The sequence below is a fragment of the Podarcis raffonei genome, chromosome 7 (assembly GCF_027172205.1).
Source record: "Podarcis raffonei isolate rPodRaf1 chromosome 7, rPodRaf1.pri, whole genome shotgun sequence".
Lineage (NCBI taxonomy): Eukaryota > Metazoa > Chordata > Lepidosauria > Squamata > Lacertidae > Podarcis > Podarcis raffonei.
In genome coordinates, this window is record NC_070608.1 from 50,381,222 (window position 1) to 50,399,520 (window position 18,299).

The 18,299-nt window shown below is 42.4% G+C and overlaps 1 protein-coding gene across 1 annotated transcript in view; it reads left to right on the forward strand.

Annotated features, from left to right (window-relative positions):
* The first annotated feature begins 494 nt into the window (after positions 1–494).
* LDLRAD4 (low density lipoprotein receptor class A domain containing 4) overlaps positions 495–18,299 on the forward strand; it is a 263,881-nt gene continuing 246,076 nt past the window's right edge. Inside the window, exon 1 of the mRNA XM_053396605.1 lies at positions 495–787. The gene's annotated coding sequence lies outside the window, so the exon portion shown is untranslated. The remainder of the gene's footprint in view (positions 788–18,299) is intronic.

The window sequence follows — 18,299 nt, forward strand, 5'->3', positions numbered from 1 at the left end:
GGTAGCCCTGTATTGGGAATTTTTTAAATGTTGGATGTTTTACCGTGTGTGGTGTTTTACTTTGTTAGAAGCCACCCAGGACTTTTGATAGGGGAGGGGGCAGAACCTCAGATTTGTATTGATTTTGATTGATTTTTTTGGGAAGGGGGAAGAAGCTGCCCCCTGCCCCCCTTGGCTACGCCCATGGGGGCAACCCAGTCAGATGGGTGGCATATAAATATAACAACCACCACAATTTATGCTAAATCAAGAAAACGGGAAACTGGTGGTGCAAACAAAAGGGGGGGCGAGAGAAAGAAACGATTTTCTCGTTGAGTTTGGGATTTCAGCTAATGCAACTTTTTGCCTAGCCTGCCGTTGACACATCCGGCCCGGCAGGTGTCAGTATAGCCTGTGAATCGCCGCGCTCGGGGCTGGGCAGGAAGCTTCTCCTTCCCCTCCCCCTCCTCTCCGGCGCCCGCGCGCGTGCTCGCGCCCGGCCGCACGCCCCCGTCTCCCTTCCTTCCCCGTCTCCCCCGTTCTTTGCCTGCTGTCACTAAGAGCCAGACTAGCTGCAGACAGGCAGCAGCCAGAGGAGGGGGGAGGAGGAGGAGGAGGGGAAAGGAGGAGGAGGAGGAGGAGAGACTGGGAATGAGTTGGAAGCAGACGCAGCCTCCGCGCGCAGATCTGCCCTGCCGGAGACAGACAGAGCGGGGAGGGGGCAGGATAAAAAGGACCTCTCCTGCTCTGCATAAGGAAAGCCCCCCTGCCGGCGCCTCAGGGGCGAGATGTAGGGCTTGCAGGAAAGGTGAGTGTGCGCGGACAACCTGCCGGGCTCTCCCGTCCTTGGCTGGGCAAGCGGAGATGCCGCCGCCGCCGCCGCGCGCGCGCGCAGGGAAAGGGGGAGTCCCCGCGCTTGAAGGAGTTCCTCCAGCACCACCTAGACAGCCAGAAAGTGTCTGACAAAGTGAGGAGAGGCCCAAGTTGAAGGTCTGCGGCTCTTAAAGGGACACGGGCACTCTTCTCGGGGGTTGCCCCAGAACAGAAGGTGCTTCTCTCCTCTCTCGTTCTCTCTCTCCCTCTCCTTTGTGTCTTTGGCACGCAGGCAAAGTGCGTGCAGGAGCGGCGAGTGTGTGGCTGGATGCATGTACCGCACGCCTCATGTGAACAGAAGCACACACGTTAGACGGGGACTGCCCGCACACGCACACAGCCGAGACGTTTGGGTTGTTAATATGGCACGCGCGCACGCACACACATCCATATCCGGACTGCACATTCCAGTGGGTCCTTTCCCGGATTGGCGTAATATCCATCCAGGAGGAAGGAGGCATCTGTCTTGCCGGAGCTGAAATGAAAGTAGCAAACTGGGAACGAAATTCTATCAGGGCTTCCCTCCCATCCGTTGGTATTCCTCTTACCTTGTCAGCCAGGGGTTTGGTTACAAGCTGTGACACGTAGTTAACCACCCTGGCATCACTCTTCTTTCTTTCTTTCTTTCTTTCTTTCTTTCTTTCTTTCTTTCTTTCTTTCTTTCTAAAATCAAGTGATTCTTTTTGTCTTCCCTGACAGGGCTTTTTGGATGGTTCTCTGTGCATTAAGGTTTCACCTAGGTACTGTACATTGTTTTGTTGGGGAATCTTCCCAGCTGAGGATAAAGCTGGAAAGTGGTTCATATGCATTTCCTGATTTGCGCCTGTGGTTTTGAAGGGGCTGCTTTGGAAATCTAGATACAGTTTAAGCTGGTGCCGCAACGTCTCATGTCACTGCAAAGCAAAGCTTTTTGTTGCGGGACCACTTAATATCTATGAAACGTAATAGAGAGATGAGGCAGGTTGAGGAATTGTTTTAAAGCTAATACTTGGAAACAATTTTTTTAACCTGTGCATGTTGTTGTTGGGAATGGTTAATTTTGCACGTCAGTAAAAATCTGGATGCATCAAATGGTTCTGTGGTCCAGAGATGTCCCAAGAGATTGTTATAGAAGTGGCTGCCTGCTGTAAACTATCAAAGGAATTATGCATGCAACTTTTTAAAAGAGAGACTCAGATGATAAGCATCCACTGAGAAGTCTGTACTTAGGGAATGTCAGTACTTGCAGAATTGGCTTGTGCTTTCCCCCACATTTCTTTTATGGGGGTTCTTACCTCTACCTTTTGGTAGAGCATATGCTGATGGGATGAGCTGGGAAAGTGAGTTCTGTTCTTTGGTGTAGATTTTTATGTGTTGAGGTAGATGAATTTCCTATGTCAGTGGAATGATTTTAATGGAGTGCTGCGTGGGGTTACATTAATACCAAAGCCAAGTCTTATGTGTGTTACTTTCAATTTTTGACCTTTAATTCTTCAAAGTTTTTCAGAGTGCATCTTCCAGTGTGTAAATCAGGGACGGGGGACATGGTATGTTGTTGAACTTCAACTCACGCCATCCTTTGCCATTGGCTGTTCTGTCTGGGGCTGGTTGGGGATGAGGGACCACAAGTCCCTTGGAGTTAGTGGTGCCAGTGATGCAATTATTTACTGAGCAATTTCCAGTACAGTTCTATGCATGTCTATTCCAACTCATACATCACTTAACTGGAGCTTAGTCACAGATCAGTGGGTATAGGATTGCATCCTCAGTGTGGTATGAAAAGGAAATTCAGGTGTTGTGAAATGTTACTACGGTACTTTAGAATGGGTACTATCACTTTTGCATGCTTTTAGTGTGTGTGTGTATTAATATGAATTAATAATTTAATTGCAAGCCTCCTGAAAAATAAAGGCATAGGAAGTATCTCAGGCAGTTTTTATATCTGCTGGAAGCTACCCAGAGTGGCTGCAGCAACCCAAGCAGATGGGCAGAGTATAAGAATGATAATGTCAAAGAACTAATTTTGCATTTAAGTATCTGACAGTCCTACATATGTTTACTCAGTGGTAAGTCACACTGTATTAAATGGGACTTACTCCCAGGTAAGGTTCATAGGATTGCCATCTATGGGGTTACAGTCAACTAAATTCTACTCAAAGTAGATCCATTGAAATTAATAGAACACTAACATTTGTTTATTTTGAATAGGAGTAGCTTTGAGTGCAACCCTAAGAATATGATTACTTGTAACTATAGATTAATGTAGTGAAGAGACTGGCTTTTGGGAGAAGGGTTTTAAATGGGCACGGTTTCAACTTTTTCCTATTTCTGATTGCTAGGGTAACATTTCAAAGTGATTATCACAGTACAATCCTATACATGTCTACTCAGAAGTAAGTGAGCTCAGTGGGATTTATTCTCAAGGCAAGTGGTATAGAATTGCGGCCTGTCTATTTAACAGAAGGTTTATATTCCAGTTAGCGCCGTTGCTAATTATATTTGTTTGCAGATGGTACAATTGTTTTGCAGGTACTTGGAAGCGTGTAAACACTGCCGTTACCCTGTTGCTTGAAATACAGTGGACAGTTTATTGGGCAGGACATTATGGGAGACAGCATATATTAAAACTAGTGAATGTCCCTACTTAGTTGCCAGATGAAATAGTGACAAAATGTTCTGCACGTCTATATCTGTACTGGTGTTTTCAGCACAAAGTATTGAGTTACTGACTGTGAGTGTGCCACAAGATTCTGTAGTATCAAAATCTCAACTGCAACGTATCCTATATGCTTGTATATATGAAGACATATATATCTGAATATTTTATGCTTCGCAGTGTATTCTGTTGTGACTCCCAGGTCAGTGGATTTGTAGGCATTTCCTTTTTCCCTCTCCCTCTCTGTCTTTGATCAGGTGCTATATGTTTCTGATAATATAGAGTTCTATATAAAGTTGGGGGGGGCAGACCTCCAAAGGCAATAACATTGGCATTGATTAGATTTACACTGTGGGTAACTTTGCTTTTAGGGGACGTGGGTGGCACTGTGGTCTAAACCACCGAGCCTAGGGCTTGCCGATCAGAAGGTCGGCGGTTTGAATCCCCGCAACGGGGTGAGCTCCCATTGCTCGGTCCCTACTCCTGCCAACCTAGCAGTTCAAAAGCACGTCAAAGTGCAAGTAGATAAATAGGTACCGCTCCGGCAGGAAGGTAAACGGTGTTTCTGTGCGCTGCTCTGGTTCGCCAGAAGGAGCTTAGTCATGCTGGCCACATGGCCCGGAAGCTGTATGCCGGCTCCCTCAGCCAGTAAAGCAAGACGAGCGCCACAACTCCAGAGTCGTCCACAACTGGACCTAGCGGTCAGGGGTCCCTTTACCTTTTTAACTTTGCTTTTAGCTGTTGATGTCCTTTTCCCGTGTTGTGTATTTAGTTGGCAGGTTTGTTTCTTTGCTGAGGGAGGTGGCCTAGCCTGGCTCTGTGTTCAGCTCACCTGCCCTTTTTCCGCAGGGTCAGGATTTGTGCCTCTGTGAAAACTGAGCTACCAAAACTTTAAAGAGCATGAGATGAAGCGATGTGAAGGCTAGTGCCCGTGCTGCCACAGCTGCCCTGCTGCTCTCTTGCCCTGCTGAGGGAACATGCTCAGAGCATCCCGACCCCAGCCCAGCACTTGACTTAACTCTCTACAGCAGATCTGCTTGTCAGTTCAAGCCAATATGTGGAATGCACCTTCCCACTGCCTTCTGGATCTTGTTCACCCTTAGAGTTTCAGGGCCAGCATTGTGACAGGCTCTCTGTCATTAGTTATTGCCGAGAGGACAAATTCTATTGTAAGTTTTTTCTATCAGAGTCCCATTTCTCAGTCGTCTTCTTTTTGTTTTTCTGCTTTGCCTTTGGAAGCTTTGCCCCTTAGCTTCTCTGTCTCATGAGGCTTAGCTTTCCTGTCGTTGGTCTTCTTGCAGATGTCCATTCTAGCTACTTCCATCTCTAAGGCAGATGTGGACTTTTGATCCCATCCAAACCAACCACTTGATGCCTTTCAAAGGAGGGGGCATCTTTGTCTAGGATAGGCTAGTTTTCTTGATGGTTTTTTTGAGTCATCATAGCAGCTTATCGAACTGCTGTGTGTTTTCACTACCAAGGCATATTACAGTAATGGTTTTCTAATCTTCTCTCTTCAGACTGATTTGTAGCATTCCTGGAAAAGCTAAACTTTTGAGCGTGGTGCTTGGAGGTACTTGAGGTGTGTCTGTGCTTTATCATTTTTTTCCTACCTGATTTTTGTGCGTGCTGGTTCTTTAAAATCTACGTTCTGACTTCTGTGTAAATATTATTGGAACTGTGCACCATATGTAGAAGTATATAAAACCATTCGTATGCTGTTGGTGGGTTCTTGTTCTCAATTTGGATTTCTTAACATTGTTTTTATTTTAGTGTTAATTCAAGATTAAGGAAAATAATTCAATGGGAATATTTGCACTTGACATAACGCATAACCTCTTCTATAGCATTTGCTTCTTGGTGGGTGAGTACTATACTTGAAAGGCCTATGCTTTGGGAGTAGCATCATTCGTGTGTGTTATTATCCACAAGGGAGACAACACATTTTGAAAGGTTTTCAGGCAATTATTCCAGGCTTGGTCTATATAACTGTTGAATTTGCCTGTGGCACCCAGCCAACATCAGCTGTTTATTAAATGACCTGATGCTAGTACACTGGTGCATCCGCTGTTAAGAATCCAACCTGTCTTGTCTAAAAGTTCTTATGCACATTTCCCCTCCTTTCCCCCAAATAATTGCTGTTTCTAAGAATAGCCTGTTTGCCTTGGAGATTGACCAGGTAACAGATTTCTAACATAGATGCACCTTTTTCTTGTTCGTAATAAACAACACAAGAAAGAACACAATCCTTTGTTCCTGAATGCAAGATCCTTGTAGGTTTTGTGCACTCAAGTAAGAGGGAATAATTAGGGTGATGCTAAAACATAGTTAAACTATTTTATACATATTTATGTATCTGTATTCGTGCTTTTTAAATGTAATGTTTGTATGATACTTATGTGGAATTGGCTTGCAACATTTTGTGCTATTATTAATAAAAAAGGAACATTATCAACAGATGGCACATCCAACATCTTGTGTTTCACACATTCACTGAAAAAGAGGGAAAGGATAAGAAGGTCAGATTTCACAATAGAAGGAAGAGGAGATAATGTGTACAGGCCATCTTACCTCTGATACCATCCTTGTTCCCTAGTTCTGAAATGCCCCCTAACAATTAATCAAGGCAGTGATGGATGTCATTTTCTAGGCTTTCCGCAGAAGTTGGTAGTTGCGTCTGCATTATAAATCCAGCTGCATGAATATTTTGTTAAGAGATGCTTGGGATGTATGAGTTCATCTAAAGCATTAATGCCATTGATTTAATTGCACTAAAGCCAAAGAGAAGATGTTACCATGTTTATTTACAATTTTAAAAAAGAATTTAATAAAGAAAGGATTGTGTCTGTGCAGTACTTGCCTTATTGTTTATGATATCTCTTACAAATGGTGCCACTACTTCACACTATTTTCTTTTGGGTCTCCACTGTGCTATAAAGATAACTGTAGTTGGGTACAGCTGAATAAAAGTTTTGATTCTATTGCTTAACAGTCTTTGATTGCCACAGCTGTACTGTATATTTTACCTCTGTTCCCTAATTTATCCATATGTGTCCCTGTAAGGCAGGAGTGGGGTACATTTTTCAGCCTACAGGTCCCATCCCCTAGTGAGCAACTTGCAAGGAGCAGTGGCTAAGGCAATGGATGTGACTGCTGCTTTAGTACAGTAGCCTAACATCTAGCTTGCAAGGATCTCCATCCCTTCATGCAGGCAAGCACAAGGCAGTATTGCAGTTCAAGGACTCATCTAGTTGGTGAGGAGAACTGGAGGGAGTTGTGGAGCAGGGTCAGTTAAGTTTGGCCCATGGAGGATGTATGGCTTGCTGAGAGACCGGGGGGGGGGCAGCTAGAGATGCCTGGAGGGCCGTATATGACACCTAGGTCCAGCCCTGCTGTAAGGCTTTTAGTACTTTGGTTACTTGAGGAGCTGGTAGAGCTTAATCATGCCAAGTGCTGGAGATACCTATGGATCTAGTCCAGTTCTTCTTTTCAGAGGGAAAAGGTTTGAAGTGTTGCTTAACAGGCATTGTTAAATTGCTTAAAATTCTTGTAGGGGTATTTGAAGTTTCTAACTGAACTAGACCTAGTAGGGCAACCTGGTTCTACAGCTAAAATAGTTGCTTGAGATGGCATCATTCACCAGCAGCTCAATTACCAGTGTTGAGTGGGGAGTTGTCTGAATGGTGGGGTGGGTGTCATGGGTAATCCATAGAAGAAACTGATGTCAGTAGTAAAATTGGCTAGTTTTTAAAAGATGCATCTTATATTGTAATATATCTGCCAGCACATATATAAGAAAATTAAAACCATCCCTTTTAAGTATATGCCAGCACTTATGTCTCATTCCTTTTCTTTTGCAAAACCTATGCAACATGACATGTCCCCCATTTGAAAGTACAACTTGAGTAAATCTCTTGCTGAACTTGTTGTTCTTACAGGTTTGGAAAGGATGAAGAACTGAAGGGTAATTTCTGTGTTGATTGGCAACGGAGAGCTTTTTTAGATGAAGTATGGTTGCGCTGTGCCAAATGGTTGACTTTTCTAGAAGGAAAAAACTCCAAAGGTTATGTGAAAAGTACTCTGGTTAATATATTGGCATTCCCAGAACCCACTAAAACTTGGGCAGGTTGCCAGATACCACTTAATGAGGATGCAGAATGTCTGGCACAAATCTGCATAAACACAAAAGAATTTCAGAAAAGGGAGTTTGTGAGTGTAAGTTGCATATCTCTGTCTACGATTAATTTTTAATTACTATACTTTTGCACTTAAGATAGATGGAAGTCTTTCCAATTAGATTGAGCGTTGCATACACAACATTTTGTGTCTTTCTGTTTTTGCCTCTCGTTTATATTGCTTGTGGGGAAGTGGAATCAGAGCTGGATGTGTTCTCCAAGCCCACAATCACAGTGTGCGCGCACACGCACAGAACAATGGGCTGGATTCAGGCTTAGGCTGCACTCCTAACCCTGTTTACCTGTGAGTAAGCACCATTGCATTCAGTAGGACTTACTGCTGCATAGACATGGTTAAGATTATGCTGTAAGACATGCTTAGAGCAGACCCCATGGAATCAAATTAGTCATCATGACTAGCTTAATGCCGTATCCTGAGCTTTCCTTTAAAAACAACAGCAAGTAAGTTCTAGCTCTTAATGCCGCAAAGAAATACTTTTTTTAGAAAAGGGTGGAGCCTGCTAAAATATTAGATGTGGGTGTGGTAGGCTGGCTGAGCAGGGCTTCCAGTGTTCAGATACGACTTTTGTATCCTGCATACTCTCTTTGCCCTTTGAAATAAGCAGCAATTAAGCGAAATATACTCTGATTTTTAAAAATCTGCATAATGTCTCTAAGTTGCAGGAATCTCAGTCGGAAGGTCCCAGGTTCATTCCTTGGCACCGCCAGGTACAGTTGGGAGAGACACCTGCCTGAAATCCTGCCAGTCAGTGTAGACAACACTGAGCAAGGTGGACCAATGACCTGACTTGGTATAAGGCAGCTTCCTATGTTCTTAAATAATACTGGGAAAGACTTCTGATTTGAGTCACAAGTTGTTGTTGTTGTTTAGTTGTTTAGTCGTGTCTGACTCTTCGTGACCCCATGGACCAGAGCACGCCAGGCACTTCTGTCTTCCACTGCCTCCCGCAGTTTGGTCAAACTCGTGCTGGTAGCTTCGAGAACACTATCCAACCATCTCATCCTCTGTCGTCCCCTTCTCCTTGTGCCCTCTATCTTTCCCAGCATCAGGGTCTTTTCCAGGGAGTCTTTTCTTCTCATGAGGTGGCCAAAGTATTGGAGTCTCAGCTTCACAATCTGTCCTTCCAGTGAGCACTCAGGGCTAATTTCCTTCAGATTGGATAGGTTTGATCTTCTAGCAGTCCATGGGACTCTCAAGAGTCCCCTCCAGCACCATAATTCAAAAGCATCAATTCTTCGGCGATCAGCCTTCTTTATGGTCCAGCTCTCACTTCCATACATCACTACTGGGAAAACAATAGCTTTAACTATACAGACCTTTGTTGGCAAGGTGATGTCTCTGCTTTTTAAGATGCTGTCTAGGTTTGTCATTGCTTTTCTCCCAAGAAGCAGGCATCTTTTAATTTCGTGGCTGCTGTCACTATCTGCTGTGGCTGAGCTGAAACTTTTCATTGTTTTGCTTCTCCCCCAAGCAGTAAGGTAGTGGAGGGGCTCCCCCTGCACCCTGAAATTGCTACCTCGGAGTTGAAAAGCATAACAATGAGGTCAACCCCACCAGCAAGTCAGTACTATTTCCATTTTACGGATGCGTGGCTGAAGCTGAGAGAGAATAGCTTGCCAGGTTTTCCTTAGTGCCGACGCCCCCCCCCCCACCACTGCAACATCCCATGCCAAGTATACCCAGTCACAGCTATGGGTTGCAGTGAGTTTGATGAAATCTTTTTATGCACTTATGCATTTAAGAAACGGTAGGTTTTGTCAGACTGTTTATATGACAGTGCAAGTCTGTGCTTGCCAAGTTCCAGACAGTCTGTTAATGTTACATGCCGGGATAAATAAATTACAGTGTCTGAGACAGAAACGCTCTCGCATTTGGTGCAAACCTGTGATGTGTCCCTACAGAGATCTGCTGGCATCTCAGATTGTAACAGGGTCAGGTAACATCAGCACCTATTTATTAATTTATGGTTTGATAACCTACCCTATCCCCAAAAGCTCTGGTGATATTTTTAAGCGATATTTTATAAAATAGATGAACACGTGTTTTTTAATGCAGCAATTTTTAGAATGATTGCTAAAGCGATAATGCTGCTTACATCTAACCAATTCAATAACCTTAAGAAATCTTACATCACTATGAGGAGATGCTTAGGTTTGAAATTTGGCAAACCTGCCGGAGAGCAGAGTCCAGAGCCAGAGTATCGTTTTTGATGAATGGCGAGTGGTGCCGTAAGGCAATCTGAGTTGTCTTTGGGAATGTGTGGAAGGACGCGGCAGGTCAGGTAGCCTTCATGGCTGTTCTTATTCTTCCAGGTTCTGCTCCCATGGTAACTTGAGCACTGTGCTCTTCTGTCACATCTGTATAGGTCGCTGGTGAGGGGCAAATGTGACAATTGCTATAGACTTTCCCAGTGGAAGTGCTAACTGTAGATTATTGCTAAAGTGCTAATGTGAATCCTCTCCCCACCACCACCAGGCAAAAAAAATTAAAATCTGCAAGAGGATCAGGAGGTCTTTCTTCAAGGGTAGGAACGTAGGAAGCTGACGAAGTGGATGCCCTTCTGTTTTGGGGTACTATATAAGATATTCCTCTTGGGATACTGCAAACTTTATTCAGTAGCTTGCAAGGCCATTGTAGTTTAAAACAACAATAATATGTGGTTGCCCTAGAACCAAACTACTTGTATTATTAACTGTGAGAATGCATTCGTTTTATTTTATTTTTTTATTTAAACAAAATAACAGCCAGATCTGGGGGCTTTGTGAGGATTGGGACCGCATCTGTGGCATACAGCATGTCTCTGTGTTGTGTGTGTGAGTTAACCCCTTACCTCTACACTGTGGTACAGGTGAAAATCCCCTCACCCCATCCCAAAGTTCTGACATCTTACACTGCAGAGGGAATATCAGCTTTGGAGTCCATTTTTTCCAGTATTTAATGGAATCTATAATGGGATATAGGGTTGTTTTGTCACATAGAATACATATGAATTTAAAATATAATTATCACAAGGCTTCCATGGGTGAATAGGAAGTCTCATGGTGTCCTGGTTGCCCAAATATCCGTTTTATCTGTAGCATTTCTTTACTCTTTTTCAGCTTCTATCATTACTGTTTGTTGTAGCTACACCTTTTTATTTCTGTAACAGAAATCCCACCTTAGCCTTCTCCAATATATGTTAGAAAAGCCTATTTTTATGGTATAGTCGTGCTGACACTGTACACTTTTGGTTTCTCACTAGGGAATTGTTTGTGTTTTTCCCCTTACTCACGGGGAAGCTCTGTGACTTAGAGACAGGAAAGCTATTACAGAACATCTCTGACACCTTTCTTTTACCAGTGAGCTTGGGGTAAGAGGTGTTGCAGTATGTGCATTAATTGAACAAAATTTTCATTCTGACTTCTTAAATGTGAGATCTTGGGGAAAACTGCATAAGGTTTCCTTCTACTCAAGGAGATGGATAAAACCACTGTATGTGAACTTGCCCTAATACATTCTTGTATTAGAATGAACAACTCACTGGCTCTCTTACCAATGCCTTTTACTTAAAATTTCCAGCTGAGACCTCATTTTTGGCTGAAAGCATCTTGTAACTTCTTCCAGCAGCAGTCCCAAAATATGTGTACTGATCATAGCTGAGACTGAAATGGGTACTGGAATTTACAGAGAGCTTTGATCAAAGTAGTCCAGATGTGGCACAATTCTTGCCAATGAATGGTCAAGTCGGATCTTTCTCTCAATTATTTGTGTCTGAATATGCTTTTCAGGACTCCTTGTCTCATGGTTGTGTCACTAGGCATGCTGGTGTAAGTTAAGTCCGATGTAAAGTTACACCAGATACAAACCTTACTTAGTATCAGGGCTGCTGCTGGCCACATGACTGAGGTGAACAGACTTAGGATCCAGCCTGAGTCCTTCCCTCTGGTCCTGCCCCCACCATGCCCCCAGAACTCCCCTTTTTTGACCTCAGCTGAACCCCTGTTGAGTTGGGGTGAGCAGGTTATTTTGATGTATCTATGAGCCAGGAATCCGCTGGATCCTAACCTTCTCGTTCTGGCATTTCTTGCCATAAGACTGTCATCTTAATGTTACTAAGCATGATCTTTGATTACAATTTTTATTTCTGTTTTTGTTATATTGTTATAATATTGCTTTATATTCTGTACGCAAGATATTTTAAAAAACAACAACATTTAACAGAAAGGGTACGTGAAAGAAAACACCGTGAGAAATTACATAACTTTTGCCATAACGTGGTCCTCCTTTATTACATATGCATCAAAGAAAGAACATGCATTTGAACCACCTAAGACACATGGGAGCATTTGGAATGATATTTTTTAAACCAGCAACTGTGGAAATAATTTGTTATTTGATTATATTACTAATGTAATTACCTGGACGTAGTTGGGGCTGTTTGGGTGGCGGTTTAGGGGAAAACTGTATTTGATTGCTTGTATTTGATTATATCTTGTTCTTATATTCAACTAATAAAATATTCAAAACAACAACAACAACAACAACAACAACAACAACAACATAAAAGGATCTTTCAGAGTCCATTGGTGTTACTCCCAAATGGAGTAGAAAGGCTGCTTTGTATGGGAGTAATCACCCTCCACTCGGATCAAAAGTGGGTCAGTCCCATAAATTTGTAAATGTCTCTGTATGTTTATACAAATGATTCCATTGCTAAAAAAAACTGAATGAAAATGCTTTGTAGTAATGAATGGCTGCTAAAGAGTTCTGAACTTCTTAAATGTAGGGCACATAATAGAAAAATGCATGTTTAAATGAAATTATTGTCAGCGTGATTCCTCTGGAACAATTATTTCACCTTTCAAAATATCTCTTTAGAAGTCTGCTTGCTGACATTGCATAATTTTGGTTCCAAGTTTGTTTGTTTAAGAAAAATAAAGTAAATGAAACCACTTTCTGAGTTGAAACCCTAGGTAGCTGGATAAACAAGTCATGTTTTAATTAGCTATGCCTCTTTTCAGCAAGATTATGTCAGAATATAAAATCAGCAGATTAATTAGGATTTGATTAAGGCTGCACTGTATATGCAATTGTAAAATTGCCTCTGTAATAAGTTTTGTTCTAAGGTGCCACAAACGTATTCTTCTCATACTGTTAGACTTCTTAATAGCATGTATTTAAAATGCATTTAATTGGATGGTTAACAGTATTCACTATACTTACATTCTCTTTGTATGGAGGGAAAATGGGTACAGATGTGAAGTTTTTCTTTAAAAGAGCCTCTTTTTTAATTATGGGGACTGTAATGGTTAAAATTAAATGGTTACCCACAACGTCATCTTGAAGTATGTTTTGAAGTTTGGGAATAAACTATGCTGATTTGTTAGCATTTAATACCGTTTTCCTTGCAAGGTTGAAACTAAGCAACAGCTTAAAATGTTTTTAGGTTCCAAACTATGTTTCCTCACCATGATAAAAGAGGCTAACAGTGGAAGCCTGTACATGTCTACTCAGAAGTAAGCCCCACTGAATTCATGGGGCTTACTCCCAGGTACATGAGTATAGGATTCCAGTCCAAAAATGTCAAGCTTATTATATATCAGAAATCTTATATACAGGTTCAGAGAGGTGCTATGACTCAATGAGTGGTCCCTGTTCAATCTTGAGTCAGCCATGAATAAGTTGGATTTCTATTAACAAATTGTTCTCTCTTAGTTGCCCATTGACAAAATGGAAATAGCGCTTTGTCAGTTGGGATGTGTGTTTAATACCACCCTGCAACTTAATCATACTTTCTTTCTTGTGCTTTTGCAAATGTTAATAACCATGGTTCCCTTCCCTCTTTGCTGTTTTGACTGGAATCAACTATAAAGAATAAAATGAGGGAGAAGGAAATTATGCCAATCAGCACTGGACATGGTCTAGCCAATCATATTTGGCTGTGTCCTGTCTCACTCATGACAAGCAAGGGCAAGGCTTCCTAACACGGGTGATCTTAGCCAATCAGGGATTACTCTAAAAATTAAAAACTTTTGCTGTCGTTTCACATCAATTGTAGAAAAATCTCAAAAAGGAGAGGGTACTTTCAACCCAGAAAAGATGTTCCCCTGTTGCACCGCAGCCCTGGTAATAGGCCTAATGTGTGGGCTATAATGGGCTTAAGGCTATAATGCACATAAAGGAACTGGTGTGTTGTGGTGGATGTGCTTTAGTGTTGGGGGTGAGTAGTAGGTGGCCAGGTTTGCTGATGATACTATATTACTCAGGGTTAAAACAAAAAGAAATTGTGAAGAGCTCTGAAAGGACTAGGCAGTAAATGGCAAATGCAAACAACTATAAAATGACACATGTCAGGGCAAATAAATTCTTATTTTCACATATACACTTATGGTGTCTGAATTGGCGGTAACTAACCAGGAACAAGATCTTGTGGTTATAGTGGCTAGTTTGCTGAAGATATTGCTCCAGTGTGTGGCAGCTGTGGAAAAGGCAGATTCTATGCTAGGCATCATTAGGAAAGGAATTGAACTCCCTAAGCCATCCCAGATGCTGCATTCCAAATGTGGTCACAGTAGGAATATAGTGTACAGTTCTGATCACCTCACCTCAAAAAGGATATTGTAGTTTCTGAAAATGGCAACTAAAATGATCAAGGGGATGGATCATCTCCCATATAAAGAAAGGCTACAGTGTTTGGGACTTAGAGGAAACATAAGAAAGAAGTGACATGATAGAAGTTTATAAAGTGATGCATGCCATAGAGAAAGTGGACGGGGAAAGGGTATTCTTCTCTTATAACACTAGAATGCGTGGACATCCAATGAAGCTGAACGCTGAAAGCTTAAGAACAAATAAAATGTAAGCACTTCTTTACCCAACACAGTTAATGTCTGGAACTCACTTCCACAGGAGGCTGTGATAGCCACCAACTTGGACGGCTTTAAAACGGGATTCGACAGATTTATGGAAGATGAGACTATTATTGGCTACTAGCCATGATGGCTATGCTCTTTCTCTGTGGCTGGAGGCAGTATGCTTCTGAATACTAATTGATGGAAAGAAGAGGGGAATGTGCTGTTGTGTTTGGGTCCTGGCTATGTTGAGAACAGGATGCTGAACTAGATGGGCCATTGGCCTGACCTAGCAGGCTCTTATGTTTTTGCACCTCCTGATATCTGAGTTCCTTCCTCTGAGGCAGAGCATCTGTCTTGCACGCAGAAGGTCCCAGGTCCAGCCTATGGTGGGGCTTGAAAAAGCTCCTACTTGAAATCCAGGAGAACCTGGGATAAAGTAGCGTCTTACATTCTGTGCTCTGACAAACGTCTCCTCGACCTCTGACCTTTTCACGCAGTTTGCTTTCCTCAATGTGATTGGCTGGTTTTCTCTAATGTCAGCATGGATTGACATGGCTTCTGGCATTCACTGGATTAGATACTTTGATGGAACAGAGGCTCTTGCCAGCCGGGAGCAGGAGCTGAGTGCTTAGGAGAATGACTGAAAGATTTGAAAATCTAAATTCCATTCTGTGAGCAAAATTAGAGATAAAGTTACCTAACGGTTAGCTAATTTATGATAAGTGATTCACGAATACCTTCTTATGATCTTTTGAAATACAACACTTTTATCCATCTGAGCAACTCTGATTGCTCCCAAATGGGCATTCATATAGGCAAACATAATGGGCAAACTAGACAATCATACACATAGCTTGCAGCCATTTTCATGATTATGATGGCTTGAAAAGTTACTAATATGATCCTGGAAATTACAACCAAAGCAACCGTATCTCTGCCCAATTCATGTATAACATTTGTCTATGTAAGCACGTCTTTGAATAAGTTAGTGTGACTGCCTTTTTGAAGAAGAAGAAAAATGTATACTGTGAATTGCTCACCCATTTTTATTCAATAGTTTATTTCTCTGGCTGGTTAGGGATATCTTTGAGAGAATGCACTTTCCTCTGCTTGTGCACCTGGGGGTCTATCTGTCAGTTCCAGATCTATTTGGCCCTTAAAGCTTGGGAAATGCAATGTACTTATCCAGTGACATTGATATACTCTGCTTGAGGGTGTTAAATGGTACAAAAGGATATTGATGGTAGGGAGAGACTCTTGAAGTTTAAGCAGAATTGGCTGTCCGCTTTCACCTCCTAACTTGTATGAGATGCTCAGTAGAACGTAAATGAAATTGTCTGAATGGGAACAGTGCCCTTTTAAATTCTAATTAGTGAATGAATTAAGTAGTAAGAATTTTTATGAGTCACAGTGAATTACAGGTATTATTGACTTGACAGTCTTGCCTACACTAAAAGCAGTGGTTACCCAAGTGGGTCTTCAGCTGCCAGATCAAGCTGAATGACATTAAATAGTCTGATCAGGACTTCATTTTACTTTTAAAAAGTGTTTCTGTACCCTCTCAATCCTCCCCGTTCCTTTAATGAAGGGAAGCTGAAATAGGGCATAGTTAAGGAAAGAAGTGGATTCTAGTCTTCTGGGTGGGCTGCAGAATAGGGAAAACTGCTGTTGGCAGGCTTTCAAGTTCTGGTGCCTCATGGCTAGATTCTAAAGTTCTGAATTATACATATATCTTGTGCGTGCCTCATGTAGCATGAGATTTATTACTAGAATGCAAGCATCATGCACTCAAAAGGAGAAGGACATCTATTGTACACTAGCACTCTTTCTCACAGTACAAACCTTGACCTAATTTCTGTAAACATGTTTCTTTTTTACCCTGTTGCTACAGCATAGGATGCCAGTATTGCTGCGTGCACCCAGCTCAAAAGGCACTTAAAAATTTAAGTGTGTCTTTTCTTTCCTGTTATTTGTGCTGAATTGTAAACTAGCCTTAACTCAGATCTTGAATTCAAGAACCAGCCTTTCTTCCTCGACAGGACGCAGAACTGTGCTTGTCAACTTTATTTGCTCCCACTCTATTACTCTGCCGTAGGACAACAAGAATGTTGGGCTTGAGAATGTTGCTGGTCTGGGCTCAACACTTACCTGAAATGATTGACCAAGGACAGGAGAGTGGGGGCTGGGAGGAAGTCATTAAGAATTTATTTCCTTGGCTCTGATTGAACAGAGTGTCACCTCTCCAGAGGAGATCTCACCTCTTGGACACTGTTACTTGAGTCCTGCAGTTTGCAGAATGGCTCAGCAAGGGAATATGCTGTAATTGGAGCCCTATGTGGGCATTTTCCTCCATGCAATTTTAATCATGTGGAGGGAAACAGTGGGACTGTGCTAGATAGCTCCAACATCACCATACATGTATTGCTGGGGAGGGCTACAGAACGGGGGGGGGGGGGTTGCTCTATGCCTGTAGGCTCTCTGTGATGTTAGAACCCTGTGCTGGTTTGGGACCAGAAGCCACCGCCCACTCCCCCTATGCCCCATCTCTCAATGTTTTTAAGATTTCATGGACAATTATGCCCAAATAGGGGTTACAATAATTCTGGATCCTCCCCCTTTTCACAGAATCATGATGCACAGTGAAATAAAGTGTCAATTGCTATTACTTCTCAGGCTTTGCACAATAATTTCACAGGCTGTTCTGTGCTGGTGTGGCTTTTTTCTTTCCAGAGAAGGAAGCTACTGGCTTGTTTTGTCTTGGGCACCACCAGCAGTGCAGATGGTCTGAGGGCAGTATTTGGAATAAAGAGCTAAGCAGCGGTTGGGTGACACAAGATGTCAATTAGTGTTGTACCTAGCTCCAGTCTAGTGCAAGATGAGCTGCTTTCTACTGACCTTATTTGTTGTCTTTGGGTTGCCAACCTGCCAGCACCAACACCCTGATGTGAACCCCGCTTTGGACATTAATGTGCAGGTGCAAAAGGCAGGTGACCTTCTTGAACCAATTCACTACTCAAGCCATCATAACATGCACTCTGAACACAAGAATGGGGGATCGGGTGATTCAGAGTTTTGAAGAAGAAAAAATGACAAAAAACAACCTCAAAAACCTATTTATTTATTTTTTAAAAATCTATCCTGCTCTCATCATAAATGATCTTGAGACAGGTAACAACAATTTAAAATACTGGTATACAAGAAGAGCATAATTAGAAATTAAAACTGATACTATCTATCATATCTGTCCAATAGCAGTGATCTAAAAAGCAGACATCACCTTGCCGACAAAGGTACATATAGTTAAAGCTATGGTTTTCCCAATAGTGATGTATGGAAGTGAGAGCTGGACCATAAAGAAAGCTGATTGCCGAAGTATTGATGCTTTTGAATTATGGTGCTGGAGGAGACTCTTGAGAGTCCCATGGACTGCTAGAAGATCAAACCTATTCATTCTTAAGGAAATCAACCCTGAGTGCTCACTGGAAGGACAGATCGTGAAGCTGAGGCTCCAATACTTTGGCCACCTCATGAGAAGAGAAGACTCCCTGGAAAAGACCCTGATGTTGGGAAAGATGGAGGGCACAAGGAGAAGGGGACGACAGAGGACGAGATGGTTGGACAGTGTTCTTGAAGCTACCAGCATGAGTTTGACCAAACTGCGGGAGGCAGTGGAAGACAGGAGTGCCTGGTGTGCTCTGGTCCATGGGGTCACGAAGAGTCGGACACGACTAAACAACTAAACAACAACATTATTTCACTGCTTGAGTCACAAAATATCAGGT